Source organism: Pan troglodytes, chromosome 5 (genome assembly GCF_028858775.2).
Source record: "Pan troglodytes isolate AG18354 chromosome 5, NHGRI_mPanTro3-v2.0_pri, whole genome shotgun sequence".
Classification (NCBI taxonomy): Eukaryota; Metazoa; Chordata; class Mammalia; order Primates; family Hominidae; genus Pan; species Pan troglodytes.
The window spans coordinates 143858272-143880119 of NC_072403.2; the positions used below are offsets into that span (position 1 = coordinate 143858272).

The following is a 21848-nucleotide window of genomic DNA, read 5'->3' on the forward strand; positions in this document are numbered from 1 at the left end:
AGTTCTCCAAGCTTAGGCTGTCTTCTTGTTAAAGGTTAAGGTGATTTTCTAAGACTTTACACAGCCCAGTGATTCTGATGTTATTTCTGTACCTGATCCCATCAGACTTCTTACTTAGGTTTACTCTTCTCAAGTTTTGTAGCTTAGTTTTGTCCTGTACATATGTGCTTCACTTATTCTTCTGCCCTCTTCCTTCTGAGCCCCCAGTAAGTCACCCATTTGAATTGGGGAGCTGGTCAACCTTGATACCTTGCAGAAGCTCAAAAAGTATTCTTAGAAAGATTGAGTGAAGGTACCAGGTATTTCGGGGGACCTTTCAGCAGAGCTCTTCAATCTAACTAGAATCTTGAATGCCCAATAAGAATACATGGGAACAGGAATAATAGTGCTACAAGTAATACAATGATAATAATCATAACACCAACGTTGTCTGGGTGCTTACTATATGCCTGGTACAGTGCCAAGTGCTTTGAATGTACTGCCTCATATAATCCTTGCAAAATTACTGTGTGATTATCAACGTTATTGGATAAATAAAGGGACACAGAGAGGTTATGTAATTTTCTCAGAGTCATTCAGTGACAGAACTGAGATCCCACCACCTTGTAATCTGCTGAACATATTACATGATTAAAAAAGAAAGGGAAGTTTTTATTTTGGGTAAATCTGAATTAAATCAACCATAAAAATGTCTTATTTGTTTCAGATTACAGATGGGTCATCAATTAATACACTTGAAAGCTTAGAATCAGAGCTAACCTGGACAAACCAAACTTTTATTGAAAGCAGGCCATCGATATTTTGGTTCAACTCCTCATTCACAGATCTCCCTCTCAGAGCAATTGGATGATTAATGAATTAATTCTTTCATTTTTTCTACAAATATTTATCAAAACCTGACAGTGAATAGCACTGTCTCTAAAAATTCCTTCCTTTTAGGGGAAGGAGAGCATTCCTCGTGGCCCTGCTTGAGGCCAGATGTTTACCCCAGGGATTGGGAAAAGACAGAAGAGCCAGGAAGGGTGCAAGGTACAGGCTGAGGAACCTTTCACTGTTGTTAAGTTATGTCTGTGTCTGTGTCTTTCTCTGCTGCTGCCTTTGTGCTAAGTATGCTACCTGACACACGGTAGTTGCTTCATAAAAAGGGTCAAATTAAATGAAAGCAGCAGCTCTCTTGGATGTTCTTGTTTTTCCTTAACCATTCTGGAATTTTACTTATTAAGCTTGTTGACTGGAATAATTGGATATATTGGCTTATTATAAAGTTTCCTGTATTAGATTAAACATGATTAACTTTCAGTTTCTGCTCTTTATTTTTCTTTAACCAAAAATAACCTCATTAATCCCCAGATACCATAATTTTTAGTATTGTGTTTTGGACTCAGATCTGTATTTCTCTATTTCACTCCCAAGGTTCAGAGAGCAATGCGATAGAAAAACTGCTTACATGTGAGTAAATATTACTTCAAGCCATATGAAATTCATATTTGAAAGTTTTTAACCTTTAGTAAAAAGATTCTTTAGGTTAAACTTAATGGATTGTTGTGTGTGTGTGTGTGTTTGTGTTTTTTTTTCTTGAGACGAAGTCTCGCTCTGTCACCCAGGCTGGTGTGCAGTGGCACGATCTTGGCTCACTGCAACCTCTGCCTCCCAGGTTCAAGCGATTCTCCTGCCTCAGCCTCCTGAGTAGCTGGGACTACAGGTGCCCGCCCCCATGCCCGGCTAATTTTTGTATTTTTAGTAGAGATGGGGTTTCACCGTATTGGCCAGGCTGGTCTTGAGCTCCTGACCTTGTGATCCACCTGCCTCAGCCTCTCAAAGTGCTGGGATTACAGGCATGAGCCACCACACCCGGCCATGTGTGTGTGTTTTAATAAAACATCTACAATGTCTACAAAAGAATACACATTTCTCTCTTTTTAGAGACAGAGTCTTGCTCTGTTGCCCAGGTAGAGTGCAGTGGTGCCATCATAGATCACTGCAGCCTTGACCTCCTGAGCACAAGTGATCCTCTTGCCTCAGCCTCTTGAGTAGCTAAGACTACAGGCATGCACACCATGCCCGGCCTATTTTTTATTTTTATTTTTTGTAGAGATGAGGTCTTGCTATGTTGCCCAGGCTGGTCCCATATTCCTGGCCTCAAGTGAACCTCAAACCTCAGCCTCCCAAAGTGCTGGGATTACAAGCACAGGCCACTGTGCCCGGCAGAATAAACATTTCTCTACAAACATTTCCATGATACACTCCAGGATGGAGAATAATGTCTGACCATAATGAATGATATTTCTGTTTTTCCATTTCTTTATCAATTTCTTCCCATCTGGATGGTCTGCGTCACAAAACCTTGCTTTCCTAGCTCCAACTATAATGTGCATATGTGCTGGATAATTTATCTCATATTCTTGGAGGCTTTGTGAGTATTATTAGAATGAGAGGAAACCATGGGTTCTTGTTTCATTGCTTTAACAAAAATTTACTGAGTGCCAACAAAAACAATATCTACCTCATGAACAAAAACCAAAAGACACAGCCCTTGCCTCCTCGGAATGTATTTGTTATGGTTTGTATTGCTTATATCAAATAGCTTTGTAAGTACTGCCATGCATCACTTTAGCAAGGGAGATACATTCCGAGAAATGAATCATTAGGCAATTTTGTCATTGTGAGAACATCATAATGTTTTTACCTAGATGCTATAGCCAACTACACACCTAAGCTACATGGTATAGCCTTTGCTCCTAGGCTGTAAACCTGCACAGCATGTTACTGTATTGAATACTGCAGGCAATTTTAACACAATGATAAGTATCTGTGTATCTAAACATAAAAAAAATACAGTAAAAATACAGTATAAAAGCTTCACTATAATCTTATGAGACCACTGTCACATATATGGTCTATCATTGATCAAAACATACTCATGTGACACATGGTTGTAAGTGTAAAATTATAGCTGTGATGGGTGCTTTGAAGGAGAATGCATGATATTATATTTATGAATATTAGTGGGAATTGATCAAATACATGAGGTCAGGGAGGGTCTTTCTGAGGTAGCGAAGGCTGAGCCAAGGTTAAGTGCAGCTGTTAACCTGATGAAAGGGGTCGAGCAGTAGGGATATGAAGCGATGCAATTCAGTTCAGTTCAGTGAACGTTTGTAGAGTGCCTACCATGTGCCAGACACGATGCTTAGATGCTGGGAAATAAAATATGAATAAGACATGGTCTTTGCCCCCAGTAAATAGCTCACTATACAAAGGTTTCCTTGTCATTTAATTTATAAATTAGGAGAGCCACTCTTTATGTATTTATTTTGCTTCTGTGTAATTTGAGTTTTGTTTTCTCAGGATTGCCTCACTGAAGCAAGTCCTAAATCAAATACAGTCTTTGTCATGGAGTCAAAGTTTCACAAACAAACACGCATAGTTTGCTAGATTAAAGTCCAATAACGCTATTCTAGGCTTTACCATCAACTGAATGTGGTCCCACAGCATAGCTCATGCCTGTTTCAGTCTGCCAACAGCGTGGCTCCAGGAAGGAAGCCTGACTGCTGCAGAACAAGAAATGCATTATGACTTTATCTTTTTTCTAAACCATTAGCTGAAATTACTAAATTATTAACCCAGCCATGTAAACGAATTATAAACATAGCATATGTGCATTTGATTAATCTGTTTTTCATGTCAAGTGTTATACAGACCTGGGGTACAAACTCATGGGGATACTTAAGTAACACACAGATGAAGTATAAAGGGTGTAAACCAAGGGAGAGGCAGGAAGTGTGGCAAAATGGTGATTGCCAAAACAGCAAAAGAAAAACAAAGAAACCAAACAATGCACACCACAGCCAGATTTTTGCCCCAGCCTATAGGGCACCTCTCCATTCTCTGCACCCACCTAAAGCACATTCTAGAACGGTCATTATTCCTCCCACCTTTGGTCTAGGCCCCTTTGTTATCTTTCTGATTCTGGCATTCTTCGCTTATTCTAGAATTTACTAACTTTTGGCCTGCTTGGTTCTTGCTGTGATCTTGGTGGTGAACTTGCCTTGGGCTAGTTCTGAGCTACAAATCCTCCACTCCTTTGCTTTGCCTTGTCTGGACCTCCGCACCACCATGCTTCAGAACCTCAAGACCCTGCTCTGACCACCACGCTGCTGGGCCTGCTCCTTTTGCTAGGACGGACAGACCTCCAGGAAGGGATGGATGAGAAGGCCAGTGACACCTAGATCTGTGTTTCTGTCCTGCTGTCTCATTTCATTATTTTCTAAGTTTTCACTCTTCTTTGCAGGGACTCACAAATTTCCTTTATAGGTTAGTATCAATGTATTATACTATTAAGGCTCTTGTCCTGGCCTCAAATCCCAAACACTTTTTCTTTTTCTCATGTGTTTGTTTATTTATTTATTTTAGGAGGTGTACTTCATCTTTGGGACTTATTTATTAGGGGACAAGTAATATTTCCAGGTTACAGAAGAGGGCATTTCCATATTGCAACGTTAAGGGCCTTGTCCATCCTCATTTATTATGGAGCAATCAAGTAAAAAAGAATAATAGCTCCCAAATTTGGTTTCTTATTTGCATATGCACAATCAATATTGTACAGATCCTATAAATATATTAACCAAATGGTTGAGCATTAGTGGTTTAAGTTAGTAAAGTAAGAAGTTTAAAGACTCTTTTTTAAGAAATTAAGTTAGAGGAAGCATTAAGTGGTCTTTTGGAAGATGCAAAATATACCCCTATATTCACAATCTATAAAACTTTTGAGACTTAACTTTTGAGACTTCAATGTGTTGTGTTTTTAACAATTCCACACTCTTCCCATGAAGCTTTATTATTATCAACGCTGTTGAAGGTAGCTGTGATTTTTGCCTAAAATCTCTAAGTGAAGGTTATGAATAGCATTGTCAGACTCCCTAGCAAGTTGTTTGTGCATCTCATTTCCAGATTATTCTGTAAAAAGGAATTTACATGAATACCATTTTATCCATTAAGTAACTGTTTCTGCTTAATTTTTTTCTGGAAATATTTTAAACAATATACTCCAGTAATGAGCTAGCCTAAGATATTCTTGTGTTATTTTGGAGCCAGTTGCTAGTGACTCATAGCACACTGGGCGTCCAAGCTATGGTTAACTGGTGGTCAAGTTAGGAAATTTTGTTCCCATTAACTCTCTTTCTTAGCCCAGGACATCTCTCCACTCAACTTTTATTCTTTTGATTCATCACACTCATAGTCTCTGCTTGGTGTTTTCAGACCAAAAGTAGAAGCAATGACATGCCATAAGAAGTATTGTTTCTGTTGCATTTCCAGCTTAGCCAAAACAGGAAATACAGGCCATTTTGTGGGAAAGCCCGATTTTGAAATATTTCCAACCCAAAAGGTTTGGATCAACTTTGGCTGAATGTCTGAACTTTTGGCTTCTTACTCACAGCAAACCGTCTAACTTCAGGATTTTAGCACAATACTTACTTATACGACGATGTCAGCCGTATTTGGATTATGCTGACACATCAATCAGTTTACTTTTAAACCATTTTTACTTAATATGAGGATGAACTTGTAGCCAAAAAAAGATGCATAAAATTGTGTGAATCATAAGAAAGAATGCCTAATAGTGGAAAGAGCCATGATTTTCATAGTTTCAGGACTTTACTTATTTATTGTATAGTTTATTTAAAATGGGTCTTGTCTTAGTCCATTTTCTGTTGCTTATTACAGAGTATCTGAAACTGGGTAATTTAAAAAGAAAAGGAATTTATTTCTTACAGTTGTGAAGGCTGACAAATCTAAGGTCAAGGGACTACATCTGGTTCGGTTCTTTGTACTGCAGAATCCTGAGATGGCACAGGGCACCATGGCAAAGGGGCTGAGTGTGCTAGCTCAGATATCTCTTCTTCTTCTAATAAAGGCATGGTCCCACTCCCATGAGTGGGGACTATGGGACTAATAGTAGCTCATTAGTCTACTAATCCATTAATCCATTAGTCCATGAATGGATCACTCCCTTCATGAGAGCTCTGCCAATCTCTTATTAAAGGGCCCACCTTTGATACTGCCGCATTGGGACTTAGGTTTCAACATGAGTTTCAGAAGGGACAAACATTCAAACCATAGCAAGTCTATTATCATAAGGCTTTACTCATTAAATGAATGTTTGATGAAGAGATTTACTATCTAAAATAAATCCAGAAGCAGAAATTCTGGGTTAGGTAAAATAGCCTGATGACTCTTTTGGTAGGGAATATCAGGACCTACCAAAAAATGAATTTAAATTACATTGCATCCTAAAAATTATTCAGCTGACTTTTAGTAATCCTGGGAGACAGAGGGAATTTAAACCTAGAACTTCATGTAGACTATATGTATTTTATAGATTCGTCAAGGTGAAAATCTAATTGACTGCATTAGCCAGAGAAGCCAGATAAGGTAACATTAATTGTATTCCAGGCAAGTAGAGTAGCCTTGGGCAATTTGTTGTGTTATTTTCCAACATCAGTGAGGAACTTAATCTTTTTGTTCTTTCCCGTATTTTGTGACTATGTAGATTGGCCATAGTGAACTGAATGGATTACACTATTTCATTTGTTCTCTTGTGATAGCTATCTAATGTGATCCTACACACCATTTATGGTTATCAAACATGATACGTGGTGAAGTAACTATGATTCCAGATAGAGTTGTTAAATAAATTGAGTTTACTTGCCTTCATAAGCTATGACTTGTTACACTTTTTTTAATCTTTGATTTTTGTATTAAAAGCAAGTTATCTGAAAGAAGGAAGATGAAAAAAAGTAATATCAAGGAGTATAAAATATAGAGATAAAGGAAGTATATTAAGAGGAATCAGAGCCTTTAAGCTTTAACCCTTATTGGAAAAGTTATTTAACTCAATATTTGTTGAAGTTCTGAAATGACTGAATAGTTCTTTTTATTCCATGTCTTCTTGCTTCCATTTAGCTGGAATGTACTGGGCAGGATTATAAATGGCTGTTCTTTCAGTTTTTTATGGTTTAAACTAAAAGCAAAGTGCCAGAATTCTTAAAAGTAATCTCTCTTTATGAGATTCCAAGCCCTTGTGCAGACTCTGAAAGTGAAGACAACACCTAGGTTTCTTTTTTAAGAGTTTATGAAACTGTATATAACATGTTAACTTTTAAAATTAACTTTCCATTCCAAGTCAACCCCCCCCACCCCAAAAACTTTCTCCAAAGCAAGAAAAACAAAGTAACAGACAGCTAATACCTGTTAAAATGCTGCACAAGCCAAACATTTTTCTATTGTGTCTGAATCACATGATATCCATTTTCCTCCTTAATTCTTGGAATAATATCACTCACAATTTAAGATCTTACATTTCAGATTTTTTAGCTCGAGCTGAATAATACTTGATGAGTTAGGAAGTCCTAACAGTGAATTTATAAAGAAAATGTTGACAGAGCTTGGATTCTCACAGTACTGGTGGGTACCATGATTATAATAATGATTTCCTTTAAAACTCTTCCATTAAATGTTCCAAACAGTGGAATTTGTAGTTTTTCCTTTGGTCCTAAGATCAAAAACATGAACAATTTTACAATTCTAAGGTTGGATAGCATGTATGTTTCCACAATTTCTGTGGGAAAGCAATCCACCCTTTCTCAGTTTTATTGAAAACCACCATCTTGGCTCTAAATATGTGCCATTACAAGCACTTTCATTATGTCTAGTATCTCCTTTTAGGAAGTAGGAGTCTGTCTACTGCCTTTTTTCTCTTACTGGTTTTCAAAGACTACACACAGTAAATGAAAAGTAGTTCTAAAAAACTCAAGATAGGAGCCGGGCATGGCGGCTCACGTCTGTAATCCCAGCACTTTGGGAGGCCTAGTTGGGCAGATCACAAGGTCAGGAGTTTGAGACCAGCCTGACCAACATGGTGAAACCCTGTTTCTACTAAAAATACAAAAATTAACCAGCTGTGGTGGTGTGTGCCTGTAATCCTAGCTACTCAGGAGGCTGAGGCAGGAGAATTGCTTGAACCTGGGAGGCAGAGGTTGCAGTGAGCTGAGCTCGTGCCACTGCACTCCAGTCTGGGTGACAGAGCGAGACTTCGTCCCAAAAACCAAACCAAACCAAACCAAAACAAAACAAAAAAAACACTGAAGATAGGAAAGCATATTGGTTAAAAGAATAAACCTTGAAGATAGATTGAGTTCAAATTCTTACTCTGTCATTTAGTAGCTGGGTGACTTAGGCAAGTCATGTAACTCAGCCTCCATTCTCTCTCAAATGTAAAATTTGGATACTAATAGTATCTGACTTGGTGGGCTTTTTGTAAGGATTAAATAAAGTAACAAATGTAGAGTGACTAAACCAGGGTAAAATTTCAACAATTAGTGCCACCATCTGATGTTTTATTTATTATTTTACAGGTAGGGTGTGTCTAGCTCTGTTCCCCAGGCTGGACTGGAACTCCTGGGTTTAAGGGATCCTCTTGCTTTAGCCTGGATGTTTTATTTATTTTTGTCAGGCAATTTGGAAATATATTCTAGTAGCAATTATTATCTAAGATAATTTTATCTTGCAACAATCATGTTTTAGTGTTTCTATTTTAAAATAAAATTAAAGCTGATTTATTCACTGGACAAATCTATTACGTGACTATTATGTGCCAGTTGACTAACACAGCTTCTTCCCCCAAGAAGCTCATAGCTTAGTTGCTCTTTTTTATGCTTTGAGAATCATCCTGATAGAAAAAAAAAAGTCATTTTAAAGGTTAGCAGAATGTGCACAAATTTTTGCTCTATTTTAGAATATGATTTAAGAATTCAAAATACCATTATTTCTACTTGTCATGTGGATTATAAAGTTCAAGTTGCAGAGAAAGTTTCATTATGATTTAAATAACCCAGGACCTTAATACAGGTGGATAACGTCCTTTGTTAATAACCAACTGTTATATTACTTTAGGAAGTAACTTTTTTTCATAGATAATCTCTGTTCCTTCTACTATGTCTACCAAAGTAAAGCCTAAAAGGAATTCTTGTCCATTATTTAAATACCTACATTTTGAGAGAGGCTTTTATTTTCTTCTCAAAAAGAAAATAACATTTTTATGTAGCAAAGAACAATGTCTTTTAGGATTTGGTATTATTTAGGTATTTTTTTCTTAAAATAAGATAAATCGAGGCTTTGAAAAGAATGACCTTATTAGCTAGGTCCTATCTTAGCCATTTTTTATTTGATATTTTACTTATTTATTCAGAGGCTAATTCCACTATCGACTTGTAATTTAAAAGGAAACAGGCAAAAAGAAAAAAAAAAGAGGTGGTACAATACAACTAGGAGGATAGAATTAAATTCTTAGTAAGATGTGTCTAAGAGTAGAAATTCAAGAGAAAGGGGAAAAGAATACAAATATGCAAATTGCAAGTCTCCATAGTTATTATTGCCCTGCCTTAAATTTTGCAAAATTTACTGGGCAAAATTTAAATGAACAAAATTTGAACCAGTCTGATTCTTAGGGAGAATGATTATAATTCTGGGGTGTTTTTAATGAAATAATGCAATAATCATTTTTGAAACACCTATTAAATTAGTCATCACCCTGTATATGTCAACTATTTATGTTGTAACATCTCTGTTGTGACTTCTCAACTCTCTGATTTGGCTTGTCAATTTAACAAAAAATATTTTTGTGTGTCTTTCATATTCAAGGCAGAGTGGATTCTTTCTATTTCACCAAATATTAATTATGATGTTTACTGTAAGGTTTTTTTTTTTTTTTGGTCTGTTTGTTTTTTGTCTTTTGGTTTATTTTTAGAGACGTGGTCTTGCTCTATCTCCCAAACTGGAATGCAGTGGCATGAACATAGCTCACGGCAACCTTGAGCTCCTTGGCTCAAGAGACCCTCATGCTTCAGCCTCCTAAGTAGCTGGGATTACAGGTGCAAGCCACTGTACTCAGCTCACTGCAGATTTAAAAATATATATATTTTATCAGATTAAGGAATTTACCTTGTATTCCCAATTGAATATTTTTCTATCATGAGGGGATGCAGGGAGACTAGTGAGGAGGCTGAAGCTGTGGTACAGATGAGAGATGAAGCTGATTTGGGCAAGAGGGGTTTCAGGGGAAATGGAAATCAATTGGAGATATACTATGGAGCTATTAAAAGAACTGACAGGGCTTGCTGATGGATTACATCTGGGGACTAAGGAAAAGGCTAGTTTCTAAGTATTTTTCAAAACTTATTTGTTTGCTATTTGTAAACTTTAATGGTAAGGTCTTTTTACTTTTGTTTTCATTTTTTTATTATACTTTAAGTTCTAGGGTACATGTGAACAATGTGCAGGTTTGTTACATAGGTATACATGTGCCATGTTGGTTTGCTGCACCCATTAACTCATCATTTACATTAGGTATTTATCCTAATGCTATCCCTCCCCCAGCCCCCCACCCCATGACAGGCCCTGGTGTGTGACGTTCCCCACTCTGTGTCCAAGTGTTCTCATTGTTCAATTCCCACCTATGAGTGAGAACACGCGGTGTTTGGTTTTCTGTCCTTGTGATAGTTTGCTGAGAATGATGGTTTCCAGCTTCATCCATGTCCTCGCAAAGGACATGAACTCATCCTTTTTTATGGCTGCATAGTATTCCATGGTGTATATGTGCCACATTTTCCTAATCCAGTCTATCATTGATGGGCATTTGGGTTGGTTCGAAGTCTTTGCTATTGTGAATAGTGCCACAATAAACATACATGTGCATATGTCTTTATAGTAGCATGATTTATAATCCTTTGGGTATATATCCAGTAATGGGATTGGTGGGTCAAATGGTATTTCTATTTCTAGATCCTTGAGGAATCACCACACGGTCTTCCACAATGGTTGAACTAATTTACACTCCCACCAACAGTGTAAAAGCGTTCCTGTTTCTCCACATCCTCTCCAGCATCTGTTGTTTCCTGACTTATTAATGATTGCCATTCTAACTGGTGTGAGATGGTATCTCATTGTGGTTTTGATTTGCATTTCTCTGATGACCAGTGATGATGAACATTTTTTTCATGTGTCTGTTGGCTGCATAAATGTCTTCTTTTGAGAAGTGTCTGTTCATATCCTTTGCCCACTTTTTGATGGGGTTGTTTGTTTTTTTCTTGTAAATTTGTTTAAGTTCTTTGTAAATTCTGGTTACTAGCCCTTGGTTAGATGGGTAGATTGCAAATTTTTTCTCCCATTCTGTAAGTTGCCTGTTCTCTCTGATGGTAGTTTCCTTTGCCATGCAGAAGCTCTTTAGTTTAATTAGATCCCATTTGTCTATTTTGGCTTTTGTTAATGGCAACATCTTAACTGCGTGTTTCCAATTCTTTTTAGGTCAACCTTCATAAATTAAAAGATTAATATCTACTGGGATAAGGTTTTTTGTTTTCTGTCTTTTTATTAAAAGAAAAAAACAGGAAAGGTTTTTTACAGAACAATAATTCCAGCTTGGTATTTGTCTTTGAAGATCTTGTATATGTCCTTCAACCTAAGGGAAACACCTGCCTTTCTGGCTTTCCCAGTTTACAAAAACAATATCCAGAAAAGGAGATATAATAATAGAATTTTTTTGTTGTTGTTAGAATAGAGAGTTGAAGAAAATAGCAACACTTCTCTAGTCTAGGCTTGGCTCATTATTCACGTGAATTTCTGTGGAATTTTCCGACCTGAAGAAAAGCAAATGATTTTTATGTAAAGTTACTTGAAATAAATTTAACCTATATTATTGATTCCTTAATTTAATGTGCACATGAGTCAGCTGAAGGTTTTTTGGAATAAAGATTCTGGCTCCATAAATCTGAGTGGGCCCAGGCTTCTGCATTTTTACCAAGCTTCCAGCTCGTATGCAGACCACACTTAAATAGGAGGCATCTCAGCTGTACTCCACATAAGCATCGTACCGGCTCTTAATCACTTTATTATTTTTTTTTAATTAATTTAATTAATTAATTTTTTTTTTTGAGATGGAGTTTCACTCTTGTTGCCCAAGTTGGAGTGCAATGGCGTGATCTTGGCTCACTGCAACCTCCGCCTCCTGGGTTCAAGCTATTCTCCTGCCTCAGCTTCCCGAGTAGCTGGGATTACAGGCATGTGCCACCACACTCAGCTAATTTTTTGTATTTTTAATAGAGGCAGGGTTTTACCATGTTGGCCAGGCTGGTCTCTAACTCCTGACCTCAGGTAATCCACCCATCTCGGCCTCCCAAAGTCCTGGGATTACAGGCGTGAGCCACCATGCCCGGCCTCTTAATCCCTTTATACTTCTATTTTTTAATGTTCCAGTATCATCAGATTGGCGAAACTGACATGTTAGAACTTAAATATACTTGATAAGTAGAAGAAAAAATAAGGAAATTTTTTTGTCCCCTGGAAATCTTTGTGGATTTACAATTTACTCTCTGTCCTCGGTCTAGGAAAGCCTGCCTCACACATTGTTGTCTGGTATGTTCTTTACCTTAATGACTAAGAATTTAATTATATTCCAAATTGGGACTATTTTCCTAAATATTCCCAGGTACTCTCAAGATGAACTCTATAACATCACTAGCAAAAGGCTCAGTGGTTTTTTGGGGAAATCTACAATATGATCCCAAATAGCTTTTGTTCAACATCTGATGTTCAGAAGTCCATAGAATTTTAGAATATCTTTTATATCTAGCATTAACTATACATTATTTCCTTCTGAAATAGTTGTTTATATTGAAAGAACTCATACTTTGAAAAGAAAAAGCACATTTCAGTTTAGACAAAATATTGGGGAAGGAGATTTAAAACTTATGTGAGAATATTTTAATATTTTGTTTCAATGACAACAGTTACTTGGTGTACAGTATCATCAAACTAGTTTGTAAAGCAAAAGCAAGGTCTATTTAAATAATAGCTAGAAAACTAAGTTATGAGTGCAAAGATATCTGTACATAAAATTGAGGTCAGAATTATTTCATCAAAAATATGTTTTATACAAATTATCAGCTTATGAATGCTAAGAACATCATTTTTAACACAAGTATGACTTTTGAAAGCCTTATTGCTCCAAAATATACTAATTCTAAAATATATTTGATTGCTTAATTACTTAAATGTTATACTAGTTAGGATTTACAAAAAATATGTTTAGCTGCATTAAACTTCCACAGAAAACATGGCAGCAAGATATCATTTCTGCTACTAGACTATTATCTATCTTTTTCTAAGCTCCCCACATTTTCTGCCTCTCTTACATTTTAATGTATTATTTTAAACATACAAAAGACTGTAAGTAAACATTAATAATTTATGACATATATATATATATATATATATATATATATATATTTTTTTTTTTTTTTTTTTTGAGATGAAGTTTACCTCTTGTTGCCCAGGCTAGAGTGCAGTGGCACGATCTCGGCTCACTGCAACCTCCACCTTCCAGGTTCAAACGATTCTCCTGCCTCAGCTTCCCCAATAGCTGGGATTACAGGTGTCCATCCACAACCATGCCTGGCTAATTTTTTTTTTCTTTTTTTGTCTTTTTAGTAGAGACAGGGTTTCACCATGTTGACCAGGCTGGTCTTGAACTCCAGTGCATTTGCAAATCTATTGCCTCCTTAAGAATTAGAAAAATATGGCTGGGCACGGTGGCTCACACCTGTAATCCCAGCACTTTGGGAGGCTGAGATGGGCAGATCACCTGAGGCCAGGAGCTCGAGACCAGCCTGGCCAACATGGTGAAACCCCGTCTCTACCAAAAATACAAAAATTAGCTGGGTGTGGTGGTGGGTGCCTGTAATGCCAGCTACTCGGGAGGCTGAGGCAGGAGAACAACTTGAACTCGGGGAGCGGAGGTTGCAGTGAGCTAGATTATGCCACTGCACTCCAGCCTGGGTGACAAGAGCAAAACTCCATCTCAAAAAAAAAAAAAGAATTAGAAAAATACTAATATCTTTTTATTCTTACTTATCTATCTATCCCTTGTTTCCTCTAGATGTAACCTCTGTGCTGAATTTTCATTGATCATTACCTTTAGAAAATAGTTTTACCACATAGCCATATGAATGTAAATAATACAGTATTTAGTTTTTTATCCTGATATTGTTTTTAAGATAATACATATTAATGTCTGTAATTGTAAGTCATTCATCTTCATTGCTGTATAATATTAACTTTTGTGAAAATGTCAAATTTTTTTTCCATTATTTTATAAATTGATATTTTGTTTTCCAGATTTTTTTGTTATCTTAAAATCTGCTTCCCTGAAAATTCTAGGACATTTCTCCTGATGCACAAATAAGGAGGTTTTCTAGGTTGTATATATTCTGTGATATAATTGCTGGGTCATAATGTATGCAAATGATCAACTTCGTAAGATAACATTGTTATTTTTCTATGTACAGTTTTATATTACCACAAGCAGTGCACAAGAATTCCAATGGATTTTAAATATTGATTTTGTTTGTTGTCTTAATTTTGTCAAAATGGGTATGAATTATTGTTATAATAATTAAAGTTACTTGGCTATTACCAAGTTGATCATCTTTTTATATATTTATTGGCCATTTCTCTTTTCCCCCATGAAATATTTGTTCATTCTTTTGTGCATTTTTCTATTGGATTTTTTCTTAATATATTTTATTTTCATTTCAGGACCTTATTATTTATAAATTGTTTTCTAATTACTTTCTAAACAGCAAATATATATAATCAATATGGGTTCCCCCTCTAGTAGTAGAAGAATAACCCCTATCAGCCCAACCATCCCAGTGTTAACAATTGTACACACACACAAACAATATACACATTATTATACACATAGTGTGTATGTATCTCAGTGTGTATATGTAAATTTATATATATATATAAAACAACTCTCTGAAGCTACTGAAGGAAAACAAAAGCAAGCATGAACTGGACAAGCATTGATATTTGGAAGAAGAAAACCCTACTAGGTGAGTTTCATCTATTTAGTGCTTCTTACCTGAGGGCAGGCTCCAGCCAGCACTGTACTCAGGGCTACCATAGTGACTGGATAATGAAAGTAAATATCTCAGAAAGGAGAAGAACGCAGAGGAAGAGCCAAAAATTCTGCATGTTAACTCTGTCCAGATAACTGGTTGACCTCTGAAATATGCAATGTATGGTAGGTAGTGCCCACCTAAGGTTAAGGGAATTGAACAGAGATTTCAGCTGCTGGCTACCAAAGAGAAACCGAGTTTGGAGTTCACATTTTCCAAGTTTTTTCCCTGCTAAAACAAACAAGCAAAACATCAATATTCTTCAGTGAAATAGAACATATTCTCTACAGGATTCAGGGTGCAAAACAAAATTACTAAATATATGAAGAAAACAGGCAAGTGATGGCCATATTTAAGAGAAAAGTTAATCAATAGAGACTCCGAGAAATTGGAATTAACAGGTAAGATTCTAAAGCAGCTGTTATAACTATATAAAAATATAAAGAGCAATATGATCACAGTAAATCGGTAGAGGGACTCTCAACATAGAAACAGAAGCTCTAACCAAGTGGAAATTATAGAATGGAAAAATATAATATCTGAAAGGAAGAAAATCACTGCTTGGGCTTAAGAGCAGATTGAGGATGGCAGAGAACAGCTCTCGTGAACTTGAAGGTAGATAATAGCAATTCCTTATTCTAAATAATAAAGAGAAAAGGGAATTAAAACAAAAATGAACAGAAACTCTGTTACTTGTTGGACAATATCAGAAGATCTAACATGGATATAAGTGGAGTGTGAAGAGGAAATGAGAAAGAAAATGAGGCAGAAAAAGGTAATAATGACCTAAAAGTCCCCAAATTTGGTGGCAGACATATTTGGTCTGTTACCAAATAAGGTTACCAGATTCTGTCACTTCCATTGCAGAAATATCTCTGAATCCAGCCTCTCTTTTCCACCCTCCTACTGACATTCATTTGGACTACTGTAACAATGTCCTATCTGGCAAAGTGGAGGCCTACTTCTTCCTGTTTTAGTCTTTCTTCCACGTCATCACCAGAAAGAGTTATCTTTCTAAAATCAATCTTTTTGAAAACCAAAGCTGATCATGACTTTATAAATAAAGTTATAAATAAAATCTTAAACTCCTTGGCATGGCTTCCAGAATATCACCCAATCTATACCTGCTGCCTCAGTTCCTAATCTACTTCCTATTGTACTAGGGATGTAGAAGCAAATCAAACAGAGGCCCAACCTTCCTGGAGTTTAGAAATTAGTAAGACAAACAATCTTGAAGTAAATAATTTTTATAACTTACTAAACAAATAATTCATTGTAATTTATTTACCTAAGGTAATAAACAAAAAAAATTACAATTTTGATAAATTTCATCGGCTTTCACTAGTTCTTCTCCTGGGTCAATGTGAACATAAACATGTCCTGAGAATAGAGTTAAACTTGGTACCTGTAATACTCTCACTCATATGTCTAACATGTTGAGATTCTAAGTGATTCTGAGCTGACAACTCAGTAAACCAAAGTAACACCTGCTTCTCACCCTGCACCTCTCACCGTTCCCTGGCAGAAAGAGTCCTTTCTTTTTTTATTTTTTTGAGACAGAGTCTCACTCTGACTCCCAGGCTGAAGTGCAGTGACACACTCTAAGCTTACTGCAACCTCTGCCTCCCGGGTTTAAGAGATTCTCCTGCCTCAGCCTCCCAAGTAGCTGGGATTATACGTGTGCGCCACCATGCCTGGCTATGTTTTTTGTATTTTTAGTAGAGATGGGCTTTCACCATGTTGGCCAGGGTAGTTTTGAACTCCTGACCTCAAGTGATCTGCCTACCTTGGCCTTCCAAAGTGCTAGGATTACAGGCATGAGCCACTGTGCTGGGCCGAGTCCTTTCATACCTCCATGCCATGCACGGGGATGCCTTAGGGCCCCAGTAGCCTTTCCCTTGTCTCCTGGTAGATTCCTATCACATCTGCAATAAAGCTCTCCTCAGTCACTCAGTCAGAATGAATGGTCCATCTTCTCTGTTTTCTTGGCACATTATAAACATTGCTGTTAGACTGTACACCTTGGGAGAGAGAGATTACATTATAGGCTGTCTAGTGCAGAGCCTGTTCCTCTTTATATCTCTAAAAATGGAGATGGTACCTGGCAAAAAGCGGATGCCAAGTCAGTGTCAAATAAAGATAGTCTTGAGTTGTATAACAGAATCTCAACGTGTTAGACACATGAGTGAGAGTGTTACGGATACCAAGTTGAACTCTATTAGGACATGTTTATGTTCACATTGACCCAGGATAAGAACTAGTGACAGCTGATGGAATTTATCAAAATTGTAATTTTTTTATCACCTTAGGTAAATAAATTATAATGAATTATTTGTTTAGTAAGTTGTAAAAATTATTTACTTCAAGTCTGTTTACCTTACTAATTTCTAAACTCCATGAAGATTGGGCCTCTGTACATATTAGGTTGGACCATAGGAAACTGCTGATATATAGTTTGTGACCTACAAAAGTAGCAAATTCTCATGGTTCAACATACACACACACACACACAGGTACACACACATATATGTATACATGGGTGAGTGATTTAAGGCAGTTAGAGTTTTGTACTCCAGATGTGTCTATTAGTACTATTCAGGAAATGATACGGAGAAATCATCTGTTTCAACCCAGTGCCTTCTGGTGCATGACAGAGTCTTTTGTTACAGAGAAATTATTTGCTCCAAAGTTGTAAAAGTACATACGTATGTATATCTCAATATAGTAATTTTATTAATATCCAAACATGTTAAGTACTTGCTGTCTATTCAGATAATGGTAATTAATAACCTATGTCCTACTGTTTCTAATTTAAACAGTTTTTCTCAAAATGTTATTATGGAAATTTTTAAACATATAGAAAAAATGTACAGTGAACACCCACATACCTACTAATTTTAAAGAATAAAACTAAGAAAAATTAGTATGTCCATATTTTCCATAGACCCCTGAATTAGAAGATGCAGTAATCTTTTCCCAGGAGAGGCCCAGGAAGTACTGGAAAACTACAAAACTGAAAAATGAAATCATACGAATGCTTTGCAACTGTATACAAATGCTGCTGGGCTGTAGTACAGTGAATTCATTTGTAATTTGTTTAATTAGGTTTTTTTTAAGCAAGGATTTTCTGTAAACCCATATGAGTACAGATTTTACTACTTTTTTTAAAAAAAACAACTGTGGATTTGAATTCAAGATATGAGCAATATTTTAGACTCTTATGTTCTAAATTAGTGCTGGACATTGGATTTGGGGACTTAATTTTGTGTGGGGTATGGATCAAGTCAACTCCATGCCTGCCAAGCTTCAAAGCTAACAATTTCCCAGCTCAATAATCCTGGAGGCTGATTGTGATTCATATTCATTTCATGACATGATCCATGACTGCGGAATGACTCACTGGATCTTCCTTTCCATTTCCCTGTAAGTGTAGTCCTTAAACCTTGTAAGGCTTTTCTTCTGCAATGCTTTTGGCCTATAATCATTTCCAAAACATTTATTGAACCTCTATTATATAATGGGCATTGTTCTAGGGACGTAGAAGCAAATCAAATAGAGGCCCAATCTTCCTGGAGTTTAGAAATTAGTAAGATAAGCAGACTTGAAGTAAATTATATTTATAAGTCACTAAAGAAAGAATTCATTGTAATTTATTTACCTAAGGTAACAAACAAAAAAATACTACAATTTTGACAAATTCCATCAGCTGTCACTAGTTCTTATCCTGGGTCAATGTGAACATAAGCATGTCCTGAGAATAAACTCGGTACCTGTAATACTCTTACTCACATGTCTAACATGTTGAGATTCTAAGTGATTCTGAGCTGGCAACTCAAAAACTCTAGAAAACCTGACTATTTTTCCTTTTTAGTTTAGAGAAAAATTTATAATTTCAGTTGCTCTTTTATAGATTTTGTATTAAATAAAAGAAAAAAGTAGAAATTTGTCAGCATTTCTATTTCTGCCCAGGTCAGTAATGGTCCTAACACTCTTTTCTGCTGCATTTCTTTTGGCTACCTCAAGACAAATAGCGTAACCACATTGTCTCTTGCAGGAGAGCATCCTCCTCTTATCAGAGCCCTCACCTATGCACACCTACATAAGCTTCTGAGAACTGTTCGGCTGAGTCTGAAAAATGCCTGGGAGAGAACTTCCTGAGGGACTGAGGTAAACAGAGCTTTAAAGCAGGACAGAATTGTCCTAAAGGTCCCGCCGTTTCAAATAGATCATCACTTCTGACTATGGCTTCCTTCCTTCTTGAGACTGAACTCTTGGACAGTTTGTAGTAGGGGGAACTCAGGACCATTGGGAGATTGGAGATCCATTTTTTCAGGCACATGTGGAGCCTTGTACCCCTATGTCCTGGAATCCTGCTCTCTTGTGGCTCTGTATCCTTAGTATCTCCCAGGCACTATTAGGTAAGGATACACAGAGTCACGAGGGGGCAGGTCCAGAGATATTGAACCAGAGACAGCCTTTGAACGCTGAGAGACACAGCATTTTGTCTTTAGTGTTCAACAAGGCAATTATTAGGGTTGAACTGTGTCCTCTAAAAAGATATGTTAAAGTTTTAAGCCCCAGAACCTGTGACTGTGATCTTATTTGCAAATAAGGTCTTTGCAGATATAATTAAGTTAAGATGAGGTCATACTGGATTAATGTAATGATGGATACCTTCATAAGAGGGGGAAGTTTGGGCACAGACACACGCGGAGAAAGCGACATGAAGAGGGAGGCCGAGATTGGAGTGGTGTAGCTACAAGCCAAGGAATGCCAAGAATTGTCAACAATCACCAGAAGCTAGAAGAGGCAGGAAGGATCCTCACTGCTAGAGCCTTCAGACAGAGCATGGCCCCACCAGCATGTTGATTTTGGACCCTGACCTTTAGGACTGTGAGAGGATAAATTTCTGTTGTTTTAACCCACCCAGTTTATTATAGCAGTCCTAGGGAACTAATAAACCAACAAGTAGAGAAGGAATCATGCAACTCTTAAGGTGCAGACAAGATGTCTTTCTGCTCCCACACCACCTCCAGGTCTAACCAGGAGCTGTCTCTCAGCCTCTCGGATGGGTAGTATTTCAGTCTTGTTGTATCACCCTTCCTATGCAAGTACTTGAGAATAAATTAGTCCTTCCTTGTGGGACATAAGCAAGCAGCTTCCAACCTGCCTGGAGGGTATGAACAGGTGTCATGAGTCAGTCTTCCTCAGGTGCTTCAGGGTCCAGGTCATAGTCCAGCTGCCCTGCCGCAGGCCTGTGCTCCCACCTACCACAGACTGGGACACAGAACCCAACATCAGTGGAGCCTCGTGTACACCCCTAGTTTTTCTAGCTTGCCTGCTGCAGCCAGACCATTATCTCCCCAGAATACTCTTCATGACTGCTTAATGACCAGAAAGACTTGAGTTTTTATATCCAATGTCAAGAGTAAATTATTCACCACCTAGGAAAACAGAATTTTGGAGTAGTCTTGTACTTTGAGATACATAAATATATACATACCTACCAACATACATACACTCATATATGCCTGGAAATAGGTATGTATATGTATATTTTACTCCCTTCTTCAAATATCTCTAGTGGATCCTTAGTCCTTGGTGAATAAAATCTAAAATAAGTTCTTAGCATTCAAAACTGGCCACTATCTGGCCTGACAACTAACTCCCTTGATGTATTCTGTTAATACGTAGCTGAACTCTTTGTTGAGCTGTTTACCATCTTTCAAATCCCAGTTCTGGTATCAGCTCCCAAGAAGACAGTCTTTCCTCATTTCGACACTCTATTTTGAGCAACCATAATACTTTGTATATATCTCCCTAATCACATTACATATTGTGTTGTAGGTTTTTGTATATTTGTCTAATCCTCTTCTCCTGGCCCTGCATTATAAACAGTAGGTAGAAAGCTTGTTATTAAAAACAGAATTAATAGCACAATGTGCTTTTGAAAATGGAAAGCACAGAGTTTTGGGGATGCTTTGCATTTAGAGCCGTCTTCACTGGCATTGATGTCATAGCCGTGGCTAACAGGGCTTATTCTTTGTCAGGCAATGAGCCAAGCATGACATGTGAACTATTTTAAGTCTTTTCACTAATACATGCTGATGTTCTTATTCATCTTAGTGTCCAACGTGGCACATGGCACAGGCCTAGATGCTTATTGAGCTCAATGATCTATTGATCTACCGATTTCAGTGATCTACCTGAAATGATGGAATAAGCATCTACATCTGTGCCATGTACTCAGTAAGCATCCACACCTAATCATCTAATTGCTAAAGGTGAATCTAGAAGGTAAACACATGTAGAACAAGCATTTGACTCCAATCTCTTGATCTCAATAGATGTATCATCTTTAAGAAAATTGTGACTGAAGTAATTCATAGGGAAAACTACTCCAAGGTAAGTCTATTGTCTTGGAGTATATTCCAGACTATAGAGGGCATTTATGAAAGAGGAAGTGATAATGAAGAAAAGTCCTGAATTACAATCTTAACGTGTTTTTTATTTTATCATTCTGTGTGGATACAGATGTACACAAATACAAACTTTTAATTTTTTTAAACCATGTTCATTATAGACATGAAGAAAAACATACTGAAAACAGTATTCAAAATACAGAGTATGAACTGTTACATTTTTATTTCACCATCTTCTGTGTGAACTTATGGAGAACTAACATAGAAAACTCTAAAATGCAGCTATGACATTTTTCTGTAACAATTGAAATTGTATGTTTAAATAATAGCATAAAGAATGAAGCATGTATGCTTTTTAATAACTTTTTCTTCTGTCACATCCCAGTCATGTGCTCAATCTCTGGTGGCTGTA

General features: G+C 36.9%; 1 long non-coding RNA gene across 1 annotated transcript; it reads left to right on the plus strand.

The window, feature by feature from the left end:
• The first annotated feature begins 1409 nt into the window (after positions 1 to 1409).
• On the plus strand, positions 1410 to 21422 carry LOC134810373 (uncharacterized). Its single transcript, XR_010158201.1, has 3 exons — positions 1410 to 1449; positions 19069 to 19181; positions 21362 to 21422. It is a non-coding gene; the product is annotated as an uncharacterized LOC134810373 (long non-coding RNA).
• Positions 21423 to 21848: the final 426 nt, after the last annotated feature.